We start from the raw sequence: 19649 nt of genomic DNA, 5'->3' as shown, positions 1-19649 counted from the left end.
TATTTTAGTAAGTGCTGTCGAAGCTTATGACAGAACAGAAAGTGAGATGGAAATCAAAAATTCTCGAAGAGTTCAGAATGTAGATACACCTCTACCTCGATATAACGCTGTCCTCAGGAGCCAAAAAAATCTTACCGCGTTATAGGTGAAACCGCGTTATATTGAACTTGCTTTGATCCACTGGAGTGCGCAGCCTCACCCCCCCCCCCCCCCCGCAGAGCACTGCTTTACCGCTTTATATCCAAATTCGTGTTATAACGGGTGCCGTTATATCGAGGTAGCGGTGTAACTTGGACATCAAGAGTGCTTCAGGGCCAGATTTTCAGAGGTGCTGAGCTGCTTCCATTTTAACTGGAGTGCTGAGCACCTCTGAAATCAAAGCCTAGTTATCTAAATTGGGCACCTAAAAACTGAAACAGCCAGAACTAACCAACACTTTTCAAAATCTGACCCTTAATCTCTGGGCATCTCAATTTTCCCATCTATATCTACCTACATGCAATTTTGGAAATTTTAAGTGAAGTATTTTTATTTCTTCAGGTTTCACTTTATGCTAAAACTTGTGACCCTAACAGAGATGGGAATAGAACTAGGAACCTCTAGCTCACAGTCCTGCACTCAATCAAGTAATACATGGGGCTTCCACAGAGGCACTACCACCACCACAAAACTGGATTTTTGAATACAGTGAAGCGTGCAAACAGGGAGATTTCAGTCCCCTGAAATACTGAGAAAGTTTTTAATTTCAGGAGGTACAGAAGGCACAAAAGCTAGCTGGCAAAATAGCTCACTAAACTGTTTTCAGTTATTTTGCCCAGTTCTACTTCTGGTACTATTCACAAGATATACATCATAGACAAAAGCCCATTTGGCCTCTAACCACAAATTAGAGTAGGCAAGATTTTTTCCAGTTCTACATGCTATTACTTTGGCATAAATCTTGGCACCGGTGTTTAAGAGGAACAATCCATTCCATCTCATCCACCCCCTTAAGGAATCAATGAAATAATGATGGTAAGCATCATTTCAGGCAATATTTCCCCTTTTATGATGATTAACTTTTGGAACAAACTAACAAGGGAAGAGGTGGATTCTCCATCTCTTAATGTCTTCACATCAAGACTAGATGCCTTTCTGGAAGATATGCTTTAGTCAAACACAAGTTACTGGGCTCAATAGAAGTAACTGGATGAATGTCCGTGACCAGTGTTATACAGGTGGTCATACAGATCTAATACCCCCTTCTAGTCTTAAAATAAATGATTTTACTACCAAATTAAAATAGATCAGATACCCAGAAAGACCAACTCATATAAGAGCATTTCATAGCATACAGCCCAAAAAGCTATTCCGGCAGAGAGATTTTCTTTTTTTTTTAGGGATTTAATAGTCTTTAAATTCAGAGGCTTCTCTTTGGCCCAACTGCTAACCTATGACAAATTCTGCCCTCAGATTCAACTGCAAATGAAAACAAATGAGAGTTGCATAAGAACACTGACTGAGGGCAAAATTTCATTCTGAGTTATTTTAGGCCATTCACTCTCAGATATACCTTTATTCTGAAGGCTTCTCTACCCTCTCTCCCTCCCTCCCCCTGGAGAATACTTTTTCTTAAACTTGCAAAAACCTCATTACAACCCGTGGATTAGCAGTGAGGCCCCTGTCATTTTCAGGGCAGCAACAGATCCTCTCTCTTTACTCGAAACTTTTTAAAATGTCACTTTCATAATGGGGAAACTGTTGACCCATGGGTTGGAAAGAAACTAAAATTTTAATATTACAAACACAGCTAATTCAAAAAGGGAATAGCTATTTTCACCAAACTCTGTTGCTGGAGACATGAGTCCCCAACAGTAATAGTCCTCGGGTCTGATTCTGAGCTCAGGGACACCAGTGTAAATCAAGAGTAACTCCACTTTAAAAAGGAGATTAACTCCAGCATAACTGATATGAGAATCAGACTCCCAGTTTCATCACATTATGCTTGGCTGAGTAGCGGGAAATACATCTTAAGAGTTAAAACTAGCGGCTTTTTTATGGAAAAGGGACACTAAAATACACGCAAGTTTTCTATCTACAGATCTGAACTATATACAGCAGAAAGTTCCCTGTACTGCACTTCTCCGTGGTTCCAACTTAATGTTCTGGGTTTACATAGAAAAAAAAAAAGTAAAAAGATTCACAGATTTTAAGGGAAGGAGGGACCATTATGGTAGGCTAGTTTAACCACCCTCATAATACATGCCATAGAACCTCACCCAATAACATCTGCATCAAGCCCATAATTTCAGTTTGACCTAGCACACACCCGAAAGATATCCTGTCTTGATTTAAATACTTCAGATGACTTCCAAGTCCCTAGGTAACTTGTTCCAATAATTAATTATCTTTACTGTTAAAAATCACTACCTTATTTCTAATATGAATTTGTCTAGCTTCCAATTCCATCCACTGGATCTCCTTATGCATTCATCTGCTAGATTAAAGTGCATCTCTTTCACATGTAGGTACTTACAGACCATGATCAAATCACCTTTAAGTTTTCTCTTGGATAAATTAAAGAGAATAAGTTTCTTTAGTTTCTCACTGTAAAGACGTGCTTTCCAAACCTTGAATTAGTCCTGTAGCTCTTCTCTGAACCCCTTTCAATTTGTCAACATCCTTTTTGAAATGTAGACACCAAAAAGAGAGACAGTATTCCAGTAATGGTCTGACTAATGTTATCTTCAGAGGTAATACCCCTCTCTACTTCTATTTGGTATTTCCCTGCTTACCTATCCAAGGATCATTTGCCCTTTTAGCTACAGCAGCTCCTGTTCAACTGGTTATCAGGAGACATGGAAGGATAGATTTTTATCAGTAAATGCTGGCAAACATTGATTTAACCACACACACACACACACACACACACACACACACACAAACTGGAAAAAATATTTCTATAGATAATAACTGAAATTTACAAAGTACGAAAAAAGCTGCTTGAGAACTTATTATAGTTTGATTTAAGGATATTTACTTTGTACATTTTCACGTGATGTTGACAATTTGTGTTTTAACAGTTATAAAGCTTTAACTTTTTGAATATCAACACCTACTGTCATTAAATTGTCTGACCCCTCCTTTAATTTTCCACAACTATGAAACTTTCGATCTATAAAATAGAAAAAAATGCTTAAACATCGATATTATCCATCAAAATTATAAAAAAGTAAAAACTGAATTCTGCCAAGCCTACTTATCTACCATTACACCTAAGTTATGTTCATAGTCACTGCTTTCCAGGAGACAGTTCCCATCTTGTAAATGTGACTTAGGTTTTTGTTCATATTAAACAGAAATCAGTGAGTATAAAACCAATCAGATGCTAATTATTTCATAATCTCAGAACAAAACAATTGTCAAAACACAGTAACAAAAATAACTTGCATTCTATTTCAGATGATATGGCAAGACTTTGAAAGGAAATACAGGCAGACATAAAACCAGAAGGCTATAAAGCTCATAAAAGCCAACAATTGAATTAAAGAACAGGAGACATGCATTGAGCAGTGATTACTTTCCCCCCTGGGTCTGCCATTTCAAAAGCAGGAGAAAAAGGAGTTCCTAAATATCAACATGTATGATCAGCTGTGTGATCAAGCAAGGTACATAAGAGGCCCATTTAAAAAGCACAGGTGCAGGGAGAGCCTTCTAAACTTGAATCTAGATAGAAAAATTCAACCACATGTGAAGTGAGATATCAGTATCATCGAATTGGGAATGTTTAATACTGACTGGTTTTATAGCTAGAAGCACTTTTCATTTTCCTATGTATCCAACACAATATTCCCCCAAAGTAAATATATATGCATTAGAAATGAAAAACACCACTATCTTCTCTACCTCACTTCAGTTTAGGAGACAGTCCACTTTATCCACTTGTCATCTTGCTGAATATCACTAATAATTCTGTTGACACTCTCAGTAAAATCCTGGTCCTATTAACTGAGTGGTAAAACTCATATGGACTTCAGTGGGACCAAGGATTCCCCCTTCCTCTCATTTTTAAGAGATTTTTTTGGATGGTTCTATATATACAGAGGTGAATACATGCACTGTTCCCTTGACTGTGGCTGAAAATAGGGTTAATTTTGACTGAAGTTAAAAAAGTGAAATATGTACTCTTCTCCTGAAGCTAGTACTATATTTTTTACAGTATTTTCACTATCTTATTTTAAAAACAAAACTATACTGGTCTAATTAGCAGAGCTATTTATTCTCATTCACCTAATGATCACTTAAATTTTTAAGCAATGTTTTCATTTTCACCACACTACATTTCTGCAATACAGAAGGGTTAAGTTTCTGATAAGTGGGTTCTCCAGTTACAGCTAAGTAAAGGTTTCAGAGTAGCAGCCGTGTTAGTCTGTATCCGCAAAAAGAAGAACAGGAGGACTTGTGGCACCTTAGAGACTAACAAATTTATTAGAGCATAAGCTTTCGTGGACTATAGCCCACTTCTTCGGATGCATATAGAATGGAACATATATTGAGGAGATATATATACACACATACAGAGAGCATAAACAGGTGGGAGTTGTCTTACCACCTCTGAGAGGCCAATTAATTTTTCTCTTAATTAATTGGCCTCTCAGAGGTGGTAAGACAACTCCCACCTGTTTATGCTCTCTGTATGTGTGTATATATATCTCCTCAATATATGTTCCATTCTATATGCATCCGAAGAAGTGGGCTATAGTCCACGAAAGCTTATGCTCTAATAAATTTGTTAGTCTCTAAGGTGCCACAAGTCCTCCTGTTCTTCTTTTAGCTAAGTAAAGGAAAACCTAATACATATGCATGAATTCTTAGCAAACCCTGAGATAGTTTTGCAACTACTGTGTGGAGACGGGAATGTATACTTTTGCCTCCTGGGGATTTGTGCAACTACTCCTTCTCCCTCTCTCTCATCAGGAGAAGACCACGTGGCATGTCCTACCAAGGTACATTCATGTATTTAGCTAATATTCCTGTTTCATAATTGATCTTCTCTCTCCCCCACCCATTTCATACCCATTCGTCTGTTCCACCCTTTTGGGGATTATTTCACTGCCTCCTGGAGCAACTTCCATTGGCGAAATCACAGCAACGACCTTGCTTAGACCTCAATCCTGCAAGATAATCCATGCAGTGGGTAGGTCAGTGTGGCTCAGAGTGAGTGCAGAGATCTGCCCACGCTTGTAGGATCAGAGCCAATGTCTATTAATTTATGCAGTGTGGAGCTATGCACAATCTTCCAATCTGTTCCTACAGGCTTTGCTGCAATAAAAATGGACCATTCTTACCAAGCTTTATCAAAACAAAAAAAACCACAAAATCTTCTTGCAATGTTGATTACAAATTCTAGCAAGCTAAGCATACTCGTATACTCTAATCTATCTCCACATAATCAATATGGTACATTTGCCACATTTTGCTAATGTTAAGATCCCAATTTAGCAAGAGAGTTGAGCATGTGTCAAATTTTATACATGTGAATAACCCCATTGATTTCAATAGAACTACTTACATGAGCAACTGTTTGCAGGATCAGGATCTAAAAATGCCCACAATGAAAACACAAGGCTGACTTGGTGAAGCCAATCTAAGAGACTACTTAAGCAGCCCACAATACTTATTTTTTACATCACAAGTGAAACTATACTTCAAAATTGAAATAAAGTGAAACATTTGAAAGACAGTGAGTAAGCAGAGGCCTGTGAACTAAGGCTATTTGACTTTGTCCAACTCTACACTATAAATGTTTGCTGGCAAGTGTAATATTGGTCAGGGGTGCAATGAGATGTGATTTGTGACTGACATATGCCACCAAAAACCCCTAAAGTGTAGGAGCAGGATTTTATAATTGTACTAACTGTACTATAAGAATTATGTAAACTTTTATTTCATTCTGCCAGCCACCCTTTTTGAACAACAGAAAGGAATGACCATCTGAGACTGGGATCCTGTTTCCAATATACATTACAATTAGGACCTGTTATAAAGTTTAGTTAGTAAGAGACAGGATTTTGTATTGTGTCTATGATAAATAGATTAGAAGAACGTTGAGGGCCTGAAGCCCCAATGTGAATTGTTTTAGTTATAAGGTTTAGCAAGGCTTGATTTACAATGTATACTGCTGTCTGCATACCTTTGAAGGTTTCTGTAAGAGATTGTCTCCTGGTCTTTCCAAGTCTCTCACTTTTTCTTGACCATCTGGACATTTGTGATGGGTTTCACACCTTATCTTTTCCTGATGCATGCATTCCTCATTCACACAAACAATCAGAAAACATCCATTGTACCCCATGCCAAACATGTTAGCAGCACTGACGACCTCCGAGGTGAGGCAGGCACCCCCAAAAGCGAGACAACAAATAAGAGATAACGATGGGAAGCCCAACAATAACCATCAAATGATAACACCACTTAAGGACTAATGATTACAGGATGACATTGCAAAATGCATGGACTCAAATGGGAATTTACAACTATAAAGCTGGGGTGTTTTGCCATGGAACTCTGCATTCAGTCCTGCAAAGCCTCGGAGCATTGGATCGCGACCGACAGAGCCCAGCTCCTCACTCGTGCTCAATCTAACTGGCCATTAGATTGACTCGAGCTACAGCAGCCTGATAACTATAAACATCATCTGGCAGAGGGTGGGGGTGGTGTGTGTGTGTGTGTGTGTGTCTGAAAAGCATATGCTAACTGTTGTATTTTCAATAAATACGGCATATTTGCCTTTTCCCTGCGAAAAGATCCCGTGTGCTTTGTATGAGCATAACAAAAGTACATACAGTTTTGCCAGTATACGCTGCATAAATTCTAGGAGCATTTACTGGTTCAGTATATCTATACCAGCAAAGCACTCCAACTGTCCACCTGGTCCTTGTTTATGTTCCTTTAATTGTTTTCTTCCAAACCAATGCAAATCTGGATGAACTGGACAAAACAAGAGTGGCAACTCTTATTAGCAATTTGAGGATTTATTAAAATTAGGCTATCAAGAGCCTGGAGCCTTCCCTCCTACACCATTCTCTTCAGGAGAATGGGAGAATGCAAGTAGTCAGAAAGATGTGAACCATCAAAAGAGATATAGGTAAAGTTAGAAAACTATAAGAAGTCAAAAAAGATCCAAGTGGAGAAGGAAGCATTGGAACTAAGTCAACATATAAGAAGAAAGGCTGAAACACAAATCTAGGTCAGGTGACAAATATAGGAATTCCTACTGAAAAGTTAAAATACTGCTAATTAAGACAACATACTGCTACATTTGTGACACAGAGAAAATTGTTGATATAAAAAGGGAGATTCAACAGTCGTTCCTGCGAGACGCTAGAAATTATATAATACTTTGGAGATAACAGACATTAGCCTAATCCCACTTTTGAGGGAAATGTCCTGGCCCAAAGAAAGTTTTCAGATCCTTAAAGAAGGGATGAAAGATTTACTCACAATTCCTGAATGGCCAGAGATAGTCAGTGTGACGCTTCCCAGGGGGCACCTACCAGTGTGAGGAAGTGTTGTCTGCGCCTGACGTGGCTCAGTGTGAGGAAGTGTTGTCTGCGCCTGCCGTGGCTCAGCTCCCTAACTTCACTGGTCGCAGGCCACACAAGCTCTGAGCTCAGCCTACGCAGGCTCCACTGTAATGATAGGGCCACTCAAACCCCTCAGCCCTCCAGGCATCCCCCTGGACTGTCCAGGCCCTGTCCTAGTCTCAGGACACTCAATATTTACAGATTCCCTGCTCCCAAAGGAACAGACCCTTCAGCTTACCTGTTACACCTCAGATCACAGATCCCCTTAATACACTGCAATTAATAATGTTTACAGTAAAACAAGAAAAAGTGAATTTGACAAAGAGTAGAGATTCTAGTGAAAGCAAGTAGAAGTACTGGAAAATAAAATGGTTACATATAAAACATAACATGCATTCTAGGATTACTTACTTAGAGCAAAAACTCACTTACAGTCCAAAATCCTTACAGCATATACAGCCAGGCTTGGCTGTGATCTTCCATTTGTGAGACAAGTCACACTGTCCTTTTACCTCTTCAGTGGAAAGATTCACTGTGGTACCTCTCCCCCATACTCCATCAATCTGTTGTCTTCATTCATAAGCTGGATCCCCTCACACTTTTATTTCTTCTTGTAAATTTCCTCTCTTGAAGATTTCACAATCTCTTAATGAGCATTTTGGCTCCAAATACAAACTGACCTATATTGTTAAACAGACAATACACAATGCCCAGCCAAGGAGAAAAGCATCTACTGCCTGGAAAGAACCAGTCTGAGTCATAATCACCCCGTTTACCTGACTTAATGCCAAGGCTTTGAAAACATAATTTCAAATATAGATACATAACTCCTTAAATATTATCCATACATACATTTTGCATTGATTATGATGACCAGTGGACTATTGGCTCTCAGTAGAGACCTCACATGCACCCTTTGATGAATTATTGTGCACATAATTCTCTATGAAATGTGTGCCCCACCCCACCCCCACGCCCTCTGCCAGTTGGCACAAAAAGGGTCCTGGGTCACAGTCAGAAAATGAAATGAATTTATTGTGAAGAATATGTCCCTTTTTTTGTCCAAAATTTTCAACACAAGCTCTAGCCAAAAAAACAGATTTAACCAACGTCTGGCTCCAAAATAGTGACCACAGAAGAAAGTACTGAAAGAGCCTCCTATGAAGCAAGAACCTAGCTACTGAAGCAAACAAGCCTGGCCTAGCCAACAGTGACAAGACCAGATGCAAAGAAAGAGCTTGAAAGTTCCTCTGTACCCATGTCCATCAGTCATCCACAGTATCCAGTACACTAGGAATCAACCACACTCACATACTTCCAATCCAAGCCAAGATGTAGTTAAGCAGACACCTGACATTTAGCACAAACGAATGATGAATTTGACATTGTTCTTCAGTTGAAGAATGTAAAGATTAGACTTTCAAATGAAGTTTCTAACTGCACCATAACATAACTTTATTTGCCAGCAGACTGCCAATACTAGAGGTAATTACTTAGTGTATGCCACATAAATACTTGTTTAAAGTTGCCTTTGAAATGATACACCCTGCTGAAGTCCCTAAACATCATTGTGCTGTAATTTAATACCTATCTGCTTCAGCATCTGGCCAGCGATAGTCACAGACAATATTTGTATTGATTTTAAAAGGCGTTTACCATTTTAATCCGAATACACACACACACACCTCTCCACACACACACATATAAACTTTCAGTTAGCTATATTTAACTTTCTATGCAATGTTATAATATTTTTATTTCCTCTGAAGTGTGAATTAATTGCAGATGAAAGCCATGTGGTTATTCTACACTGAAATGTACTATCAAATGCTATTTTACTTCTTTATTGTTTTAGTTACTCATTCAATTTAAAGAAATTAATTTACTAAACCTTAGAGCTTTCAGGGCTTCCATTTATTCAGAGAGCAAAAGCAGTATCTTTTTCCATTTCGATAGCAAGTCAGCCTTCCAATAGTTTTTCAACATCCATTTTAACATTATTTGGGTTTATCTATATTGATTGATTGCTCTTAGAGCATGAGAATCTGAAAGTGAACTCACTAGAAACTGACTAGTCTATTTTCATGAAGAAATTATTTCAGAATTTATAAATAAGTTATCTATTACATAGGGAAAGATTTTTAAAAGATGTAACCGCACTGCTCATGAAACTACTATACTTTAACAAACTAAAAGATGCTTGTTTCTCCATATAGTTATTGGGAAATATAAACCCTATTTAAACACTCCTGCTGCAGCTCCAGCTTCACTATAAAAAATGATCCATCTGAAACTTTATAAGCTGATTTTATTACATTTTTCTGGAAAGGCAAATTAGCAAATGGTTTGGGGGAGAAATGGGGGTTCAAAAATATAAATCATCTACCATTTTTATTTTGTTATATCATGTTTTGTTTAAAAATCAAGTATCAGGTCAGGGAGCAGAGTGTCATCTTATTCAGATTTGTTTTAGGATTTCAGGCATGTTTTTGCTTGTGGTGAACTGAGTGCCTTTTTTAAATCACTACGGTATGATTAAACAAATGGGATTTGAACAAATTAGAACACTTATGCAAAGATGTAGGAGCACATTACCATGCATTCCTATGAATAAGTATAAATATGAATACTGTAATATACAGTACTGTAATACTGCATCACTTTTAGGTTTTATATTATTATTTACAGTTTGATCCTGTGAATGAGCAATCAGAATCCCAAAGGACAAACTAGCTTCACCCCTATGTAGATGACTTGGAGAGTTCCATACTTAGCACTGAGACACATTGTTACATACTGGTTTTTCTCTGCCCATCATCATAAAATAGGACTCATCATAGAGAAAGTCACAATAAAGTATGCTATAACAAGGTCAATTTCCAGATTTATGTACTTACTGTGTATTCTTTGCACAGTCCCTTCTTTTTATTTTAGACTAAATAAAGTAAAAAATGGCTAGTTCACTCTGCAGCATATCAAAGCTGGGTTTTTTAGACCAACTCTGAATTTAGCCATGTATTATGCATAAATGAATAAACAAACAAACATACATAAGTTCTGATACATCAACTAAGTCCCAGTCCAGCTCCTTTATAATCCTATTCCTAAAGAATCATGCACGACAATCAGAAAGGGAAAGAATGCAAATACAAATCTGTCAAAGACCTTTTACATCTCTGAACCCCTGTGCTGCATCATGCATTGTTATTCTAACGCACACCAATAGCTATAAAACATTTTCAGTCTCTTTCAATTGGAATTATAATAGGGACAATTTTTCAAAAATATAGCTTCCACTTGTGCATGCACACTTTCTGTGAGTCAGAATTCACACAGCACCATTTGTTCAGGGAAGTCATACACAACTGGATTTTGCATGTGCAAATTCAATTACTTGTGCAAACAAAATACCTGCATGTAAGTGACTAGTATATGCAAAAACAAAGGCACATTGAGGTCTGCCCTCAAATACTTTTGATTTTTCCCTCCCTATTTTAATCATGTTTTTCATGGGTTTTTTTCTCCCCTGGTACTTCTGTGACCCTCACAACCAGCAGAGGAGAATTCATGAGCTTATCAGGCAGCATCAATGCCCAGGAACATCAAACTCCTGCTGTGCACACAATTTATTTGGGACTAGGCAGCTGCAACAACTTCAGGCTTGACCCAGCTGTGGAAAAATACAGTAGTAAAAGAGCCACTGCTCCAGTGGGACTGGACTCTGGGGCAGAAGAGTGCTCTAATCACTGGACTACAGAGGCATACTCTCTCTTTCTGGCCCAGTGACCATTTAAATATTTATCCACAATGGAATAGTCACTGGGCCAGAGAGAAAGACTCGACAGACCAGTGTTTAGGGCACCCATGTGGGAGGTGGGAGACCCAAGGTTCAGTCCCCGTTCACCGCCTCCTCTTCTCCCCACTAATGTGGATCTCACTCCTCCAAGACACTACTTAGTCACCTATACAGCATGACTCCAGGAGACAGATTAGCGTTTTTGGACTGCTAAGCAGGGATCTGCAGCCCAGGCTTAGGCACCTATCTCCAGGATTTAGGACAGAGCTCTCTCACCAGCATCTCCCATTGGTTCCTCACCAAGCATGCTGGCTTTTGTGGACTGCAGTCTAAGATGCCTCTCTCCCCCTGTGCATTGTATAGGGAACCTAGGTGCCTAACTCTGCAACTTCACATCATGGCCAAGTGACTGGCCCCTTATAGGGAGATAGGGCCAGCCAGACCTGTCTCATAATTAATTAGCTGCTTCCCAGACTGAGAGGGTCCACTCAGGAGGCACAGGTGATAGCTTATAAAAGACCTGAGACGGATCAGTCTGGGAATGGGCAGATTCCTGCAGAAGGCCCTAAGCCAGCATCTGAGAATGGTACTCAAGGGAACCAACCTATAGGTTGGGAGGACAGGTATGGGAACAGGAGCCAGAAGGTGGGTTGCAGAGAAGCCCTAAAGAATAAAGGAACCCTTTTTATTTGTTTGGACTTTTTTAGTTTGGACTTTTGCTGGAAGAGGTTGTGTTTGTTTGGGAGTTAGCCAGAGAGCTAAGCCAATCTCTAGCACAGACAGGTGTGAGGAGAGCTTAAGAGACCTACTTTGGAGAGGGAAATTGAGGTAAGGAATGCTGCAGTGCCACTTTGCCAGCAGAGACCACTATGGGGGCAGCCATGCCCCTACATCAGGGTCACACATTTCCTAGCTTCTATAGGCTAAGGTTATTACACACATCAGGGGATCCTTCCATCCTTTCATTTCCCCCTCCCCATCCCAGGTCCCTGTGTGCATGCCCCCTTCCCTCAATGCAAAAGGTTCTGTAGGTCCCTCTCTCTTATACCAGAGTCCCTCATTTTGCCTCCTATGCCAGGGAGGCATGCCCCTATTCCTCCCCACCCCCATGGTACTTTCTCCCACCACTATTCTTTTTTCTGTCTGGTAGATAAGTTATTCCAAGTGTCAACATGTTAAACTATATTGGGAGGATAGACAGAGATGAAAGAGGAGTACTCTTATGCTGGAAGGCATTAAACCAGTTGTGAGATCTACAGATTATGGCAGAAGTGCTTGAAACCGCAGCTTTGCTAAAGAACTGGCTGGGAGGGACTTCATGTGCTCCCACTTTTGGTTTTCTCTAAAATCAACAGGGTTGTGGTCACTGATATCTAGATCTTTCCCTATATTTTGGAACTGGTTGGATGCAGCATTCAACAATTATCAGGTTACAGACAGACAAATGGAGAAATGCTGCCAAGTGTAATGCCTTCGCCAGCTCAGCCCATTACTCCTGGGAGAATTCTGCACCAGTGTGTGTGTGTGCAGAATTCACATTCCCCAGACATTTCTTTGCTTCCTCACAGAAAATGATGGGGAAGCAAAGGGAAGCCACAAGAGCAGTCAGGCACCCTTCCTCAGCAGCACAGGTGCCTACTTTCGGGTGCCCAGAGCAGCTAGAGGAGAGGTAAATCGCTGCGGTGAGGACTGGGCTGGGATGCCCCAGCTGGCGGCTCCTACCCTGTGCTGGGCTCAGCTGCTAGTCCTGGTTAGGCTGAGGGCAAGGGAGGACAACAAGACTTCTTCCCCTGCAAGGAGTAGCTTGGTCAGACCCACACCCAGAAATCTCCCCACCTGCAGGAAGCTCCGCACACACCCCATCTGATTCTTGCCCCCATCGCTCCTCAGCTGCAGGGAAGGGGTTGCTGTATGGGGAGCTGCTCCCCTGTCCACCATCCCCTGTGCATCTGGACCCCCCTCCCATACCCAGCGGCAGATTACTGTTTCATGGAGCCTTGGGCCAGAGCATGTGGGGGCCAGAGCATGTGGGGGCCCGTCCCCACCCACTTCTGCCTACAGTCCCCCCCACCCCTCCCCTGGCACTCCTGCTGGGGAGCAGGGTCAGGGCACAGGCTTCCCAGCGGGAGTGCTGGACGGAGTGGGGCAAGCCCCAGGACCCCAACCCCACTTCCTGGGCAGACAGATCATGGCAAAGCCCGCTCCCCGGCAGGAGCGCCCATGGGCAGGATGGAACACGTCAGGACATGGGCCCCTTTGGCCCAGTAGCTAATCCACAACTGCCCATATACAGACTCCCCCTCTACACCCAGATCCCACACTCCCGAGCCTCCTGCAAGTAAACTCCCACCCTACTGAGCCTCACCCCCTAAATCCAGAGCCCCCCCTGCATCTGGACCCCCCCACCTGCTGAGCCCACCCCCCTTCATCCAGACCCCCCACCCCTGCACCCAGATCACCCGCTACTGAACCCCCCCCCACAATCAAACTCCCCTGCACCTGGTCCACTCTGATGAGCTCCCCACATCTGGACCTCCACCACACCCCACGCCCCCAGCACCCGGACCTCCCCACCAAGCCCCATCCACCTTCACCTGGACCCCGCTGCAGAGTCCCATTTCCCCTGCACCCAGAACCCCACAATGAGCCCCTGTGCATCCAGATCCCCTCCACACCTGGACACTCTGCCGAGCCACCGGCAGCCAGACTGCCCCACACAGAACCCTTCCACCCCACACTAAGCTGCTCCACAGTTGAATCCGCCAGGCTGAGCCTGCCCGCCCACATATGGAGCGGGAGGCAGGGCTGGGCGTGCGTATGAGCGAGACACTGTCCCCCTCTTGCTTGCAAACTTGGAGTTACTAATTTTGCTGTAGAATAAAATGTGAAAGTGATACTTTACAAGTTCAGTGGAAACTTCTGAAAGACAAGTAGAGAAATGGACACGAATGTTTAAATGTGAGAAAGGATCTTTTTTTAATTAGGCTTGTGACCATTCTTTCTTCTATAGGCTGGAAGAAGCAGGGTTTTGAGGTGAGATTTTTTTAAGTTTTAATTTTCTTCTCTCTACCCACTCCCCGCAGAAATATCAAAAATGCCGAGTCTGGTTTCCTTTGGGTTTACAGTTGTCTCAAAGCATGTTTAATGTGCCCTGGCACAGCTTAAATGAAGGGGTATAAACTTTGAAATTTTAAGAGACTTTCTCCAAAACATTAATCAGACACTGAAGTTAAATAGGTGTTAAGAACAAAGGCCACCATGTTTTAAGCAATTTGACTAAAAATCCATTCCCGCTCTGCTTTTACTCTTGAGATGTCATGTCACTAGTCGCCAGTCCTTACAGTGCTTATTTACCCTAAGAAAATAGACATTCAATTCACTCTCAGCGCAGCTCTTCTGGTGGTAGCCATAGTAGAGATTTTTATATAAATGGGACTCCGTAATGGTGGTAAAAATGCTGGAAGTTACCAGAACCTTGTCTACACTAGTGCTCCTTTCATTGCAGCTGAAGCTGGCAGAAGTATAGGTGGGATTTTTTTTTCCACCCTGAACACAGACAACTTTCTAGAGTTTTCTAAGATGGAGAAGACCTGAATGTGAAACACAAATAGAATTATGTGTGTGTGTATATGTGTAACAATACCGTAAAGGTAACTGATTACACCATAACATTACATACCAAGGTGGATTCTCCAACACTGCCAATTTTTAAATCAAAATCAGATATCTCTAAAAGATCTGCTCTAGGAATTATTTTGGGGAAGTTTTATGTCCTGCGTTATACAAGAGCTCAGAGTACATGATCACAGTGGTCTCTTCTGGCCTTGAAATCCATGAGTCTACAAAGTAACAAAATAGAACACAAATTTCTTTCCTTTATGGCACCATCTCATCATTATGTATCGTCTTATGTATTACTACTTCTTGCATTCTCTAAAAATGAATCATGAAATATGAAATCAGTCACATGAATAAGTAATTAAGGTTTAATTTAAAACTAGAAAAAACCTTGTAAGTTTACAAATAACACGAGTGACCTTGCACCTTGAAAAATCCCCTTTAGACTCATGTAAATCACAGAAAATTTTGGTTCTTATAATGATCTACATTTAAGTCTCAGTGTATAAATTACATCAGTCAACTTTGATAAATACAGCTCTCCGTCACTGTCACTTCTTATTTCAATATGTCTTTGCCCAACAAATACTGTTGAAAAAAAGGATATTTTCCTTGAACATTTGAAATACTCTGTATTCTTTCATCAGAAAATGTTTCATTTTCCTACATTAGACAAAAAAAGCAATGACAACAACTGCTTCTTGGAATTTCTTATTTTCTAAAGCCAACGAACAAATCATAAGAGATCTATGAATAGTAAAGAATTTAAATTAGGGCTGTAAAAGCTTAAACGGTTAACCGGTAAGCGTTAGGCTCAACGTTAATTGGACCTTAACTGTTAACCCCAGTGGCCGGCGGCACCCCATCTGCAACAGGCAGGTGGGACCCGAGCCACAGCCGCACCGGAGTGGCCCCAACCCCAATCCCATCCGCAGCGGGCAGGCAGGACCACAGCCCTGGCCCACCGGCCCACCGAAGTGACCTCAGTTAATGATTAACCAGTGAAATGATATAATTTTAATCGTTTAACCGGCTAACTTTTTTAACCAATATTTACATCCCTAATTTAAATAATATTCCAGAGTAATTCTCTTATGGCAGCACCATTCTCATTGATCTAAACAAGAAAAAGACTCTCTTTGGTTAAAGTATTTCCTAGAGTCAATGCATATCTGTTGATCTACACAGCACTTTCTGCAGACTATGTACGGCACGTCTTAGATCTTACAGTAATTAACTCTTGGCTTTAATACAAGTAGACTATTTCAACACTGCATGTAATTCAAAGAACTCATTTTCACTAACATTTGTAACAAAATACAAGCTGTATTCTACTTTGCAATCCTCACAATAGTGAAACTTGTAAGACAAAAATTCTTACTACAACAAACGTTCAAGTAAACAGGAATTGTGCAAGTGGTATGTGAGAGAGCTGAAAGGAGCAGAGCAAAGAGAGCACATGCAGCCCACTGCAACCTCACATCATGGCCAAGTGGCTCCATGCAGCTGGTACCTACTGACCATGTGTCCACAGTCTTCCCTCATAGGATTCACACAGAGAAGCCAGTGTAAAAAGGTTTGTGCTATGGCAACTGGGGAGGGCTCCTTAGGGAAATGGCAATGGCAGGGCCAGGGCATCCAGGGGATTCGCTGATTCACGCAACTCTCAGGCAGTCTTTATGGCAGGGCCCTTAAAAAGCCCCAGAAAATGTTTAAAGCCATTCTCCTTTGGCAGAGAGCAGTTGTACTCATACAACGTATTATTACTGTTCACAGACGTCTATATAATAAAATAGTTGCTTAAACATTTTTGAAGTGACCCATCTATTACTAGGAAACAGAAAGCAGCAACAGAGTTGGCTAAATGAAAGTAAGTCTCCACGCAAATCTTCCCTTGAATCCTTAGGGTATGTCTACACTGCAATAAGACACTTGCAGTTGGCCCATGGGTCTCAGGCTGTGGGGCTCTACAATTGCAGTGTAGACGTCCTGGCTCAGGCTAGAGACTGGGCTCAGGGACCCCTAGATCATTAGGCCTGTTAGGCCTCTCGTTCCACAACTCCTGGCCCGTCATAAAAAAATAAATAAATAAAATCAAAAGAATAGTGGAGTCTTGACGTTTACACTACATTCTGCTGTTCCACTCAGCAATTTAGTTTTTTTCTATAGCAAGGCCACAATTTTCCAAAGTAAACACTGATTTTGTCAAGTATCAGAGGGGTAGCCGCGTAACACTGATTTTGTGTTAACTTTTAAATGCCCAATTTGACACCTAACTAGACCTGTGTGAATAACTGATTTTTCTGTTTGCTGGCAGTTCTTAAAATTGGATCAAATGAAATGTTTTGTTTGACCTGAAACTAAATGTTTTGTTTCGTTTTGAAGCTTTTTTAGATTATTTTAAATAAAATTGAAGGAAATCTAAAAGCAGCCTTTTTGAATTGAAAAATCAAAATATTTTATTTTGAAATTGTCAAAACAAAACATTTTGATATTTTTTTTAAAATGTGTATTTTTTTTGGTTGTTTTTTTTAACTGAAACAATTTGGCAAAGTCAACACACTTTCAACTTAAGGCCTGATTTTGCAGCTGTGTCTGTGCAAGCATATCCCTGCTGCCCCTGCATGAAACCCATTGACTTCAGCATTATTCTGCACAGAGATCCACTTGTGTGGATGCAGTTGCAGAATTGGAGCCATGGTTAGTAAATGCAGTGTAGAGAGTAGGGATGTAAAAGGTTAAATGGTAAGCATTAGGCTTACTGTTAACCGGACCTTCACCATTTACCCTGGTGGCAGGCCGGCCGCCTGGGCCGGCAGGACCCCGTCCACGCCACGCAGGCGGGACTCCAATCCCATTCGTGCCGGAGCAGCCACAGCCACACTGGGCGGGCAGGCAGGACCCCAGTCCCGTCTGCGATGGACAGGCGGGACCCCAGCCCCAGCGGGCTGGCCGGACGACAGAACCCCGACCATGGCAGGCTGGAGCGGCTCCAGCCCCAGCCGTGCCGAGCCAGCAGGACCTCAGCCCCTGCCTCCTGGCGCTGGCCCGCTGGGGTGACTTCAGTTAAAGGTTAACCAGTTAAACGATATAATTATAATCGTTTAACCGATTCACTTTTTTGACCAATATTTACATCCCTAGTAGAAAGGGCCTTGAATGAGAAAAAACCAACTATGACAACAGCAGAAACCCCTTGTAGCACTTCAATGGCAAAACTGTGCCCCTGCCACATCCCCTGCATCAAAGGAGGACCCTAAACTCAGTGGGTTCCACTTTGTGGGGTTAGCAAATTACGAATCTGCAGAGAGGTACTCTGAACTGCCTGCAGGTATCAGAGGAGTGCACTCTGATTCCTGTACCTGCAGCAATGCATTGGAAGATTTGAAGGCAAGCGAGTAATCAATTCACCACTACACGCTGTCTGGTCAGAATGCCTCACTTGGGGGGGAGGGGAGGGGAGAACAGGTGTTGAATAAGCTAGGGCCTCAATAGTGGCTATTGATCCTCAGTAGTGGCTATTTGCCTGAAGCAGAGAATTCTGGCTCTCACAGAGCAAACCTATGTAAAGTTTGTTTGCTCAGGTTTAGCAGAGTGGTTAAGGATCTGCTCCAAAACATGATTGCAGAAAGCTGTACACAGTCAAAAGGTAAGTTTAGAACAGTGTTTTCTGAGTTGCTTTGTTTTTTAAGAACAACTAAAGCCATAATAGTTATTTTAGCTGGGCGGGAAAGAAAATGGCTCCTTTCACAAAGAATGAGCTTTTCAGCTCTGCTGGACACGAAGGATATGTCTACACTGCCCCAGGCAGCGGGGCTTCAGCTTTCTGCCTGGGTCCCCAGCAAGTCTATTGCCTGCTCTGCTGGGCGGACCCCCTGAAACCTGCTTGCTGCCCCCCAGTGGGCCCCAGACCTCTGGTTGAGAACCACTGACATAATCCATTCACGTGCTAGGGCAGGTACAGTCCTCCTCCACAGGATGCATTATATATTAATATCAATACATTAGATCTAAGCCAAAGTATGCACCATTGAAATTTATGATCACTGCATTATCTTGATGCAAAAGAATTATGTACTGGAGACTGCATGGTGTCTAAACCTCAGAACACATTACCAAATAACATATACCTTAGACTGACAGCACAGAAGATTTTCATTTATAATTAGCTTGAGGGCAAATAAGAATTGACAAGAAACTCTGATTCATTTCATGCATCTTTTGTAACCTCAGCAACTCTGCAAAAAGCTGATATAAAATCTTACGACAGCTGAGAAATAAAAGAATACAGAGTGGTTCTTCGAAAACATATGCAGCAAGTTTCCGAACATTAAGCATCAAATACAGGCTTGATTTCTATTTCATATAAGAATGAGATTTTAAACAGAAGTGCTGACTTAAGCACCAAGATACCACAAGTTCAGAGCCAAGCAACCTACAGCTTTTGAGGTAAACAAGCCACTTCCCTGTTCAATGAAAATGTCTGAGATTTGTATTTACCAAAAACAAGCAGCCAGCTCAAATATCCTTTACATGTTGATACTGGCAACACACCAAGAGGTTCAACTCAGTGCAGCCAAACTGCTACAACAGGTGCAGCACAGACCAACAGCGTCCTCAAAAAAAACCCAAAACCAAATAATATGATTGTGACCAGAAGACAAACACAACAA

At 41.5% G+C, this 19649-nt stretch overlaps 1 protein-coding gene across 11 annotated transcripts in view; it reads right to left on the bottom strand.

The window, feature by feature from the left end:
• Nucleotides 1-19649, bottom strand: part of SEMA4D (semaphorin 4D) — a 159989-nt gene that overhangs the window by 138714 nt on the left and 1626 nt on the right. The window lies entirely within an intron of this gene.

This window comes from Chrysemys picta, chromosome 6 (assembly GCF_011386835.1).
Source record: "Chrysemys picta bellii isolate R12L10 chromosome 6, ASM1138683v2, whole genome shotgun sequence".
Lineage (NCBI taxonomy): Eukaryota > Metazoa > Chordata > Testudines > Emydidae > Chrysemys > Chrysemys picta.
The sequence above is the reverse complement of the archived record's forward strand: the minus strand, read 5'-3'. Positions and strand labels throughout refer to the sequence as shown.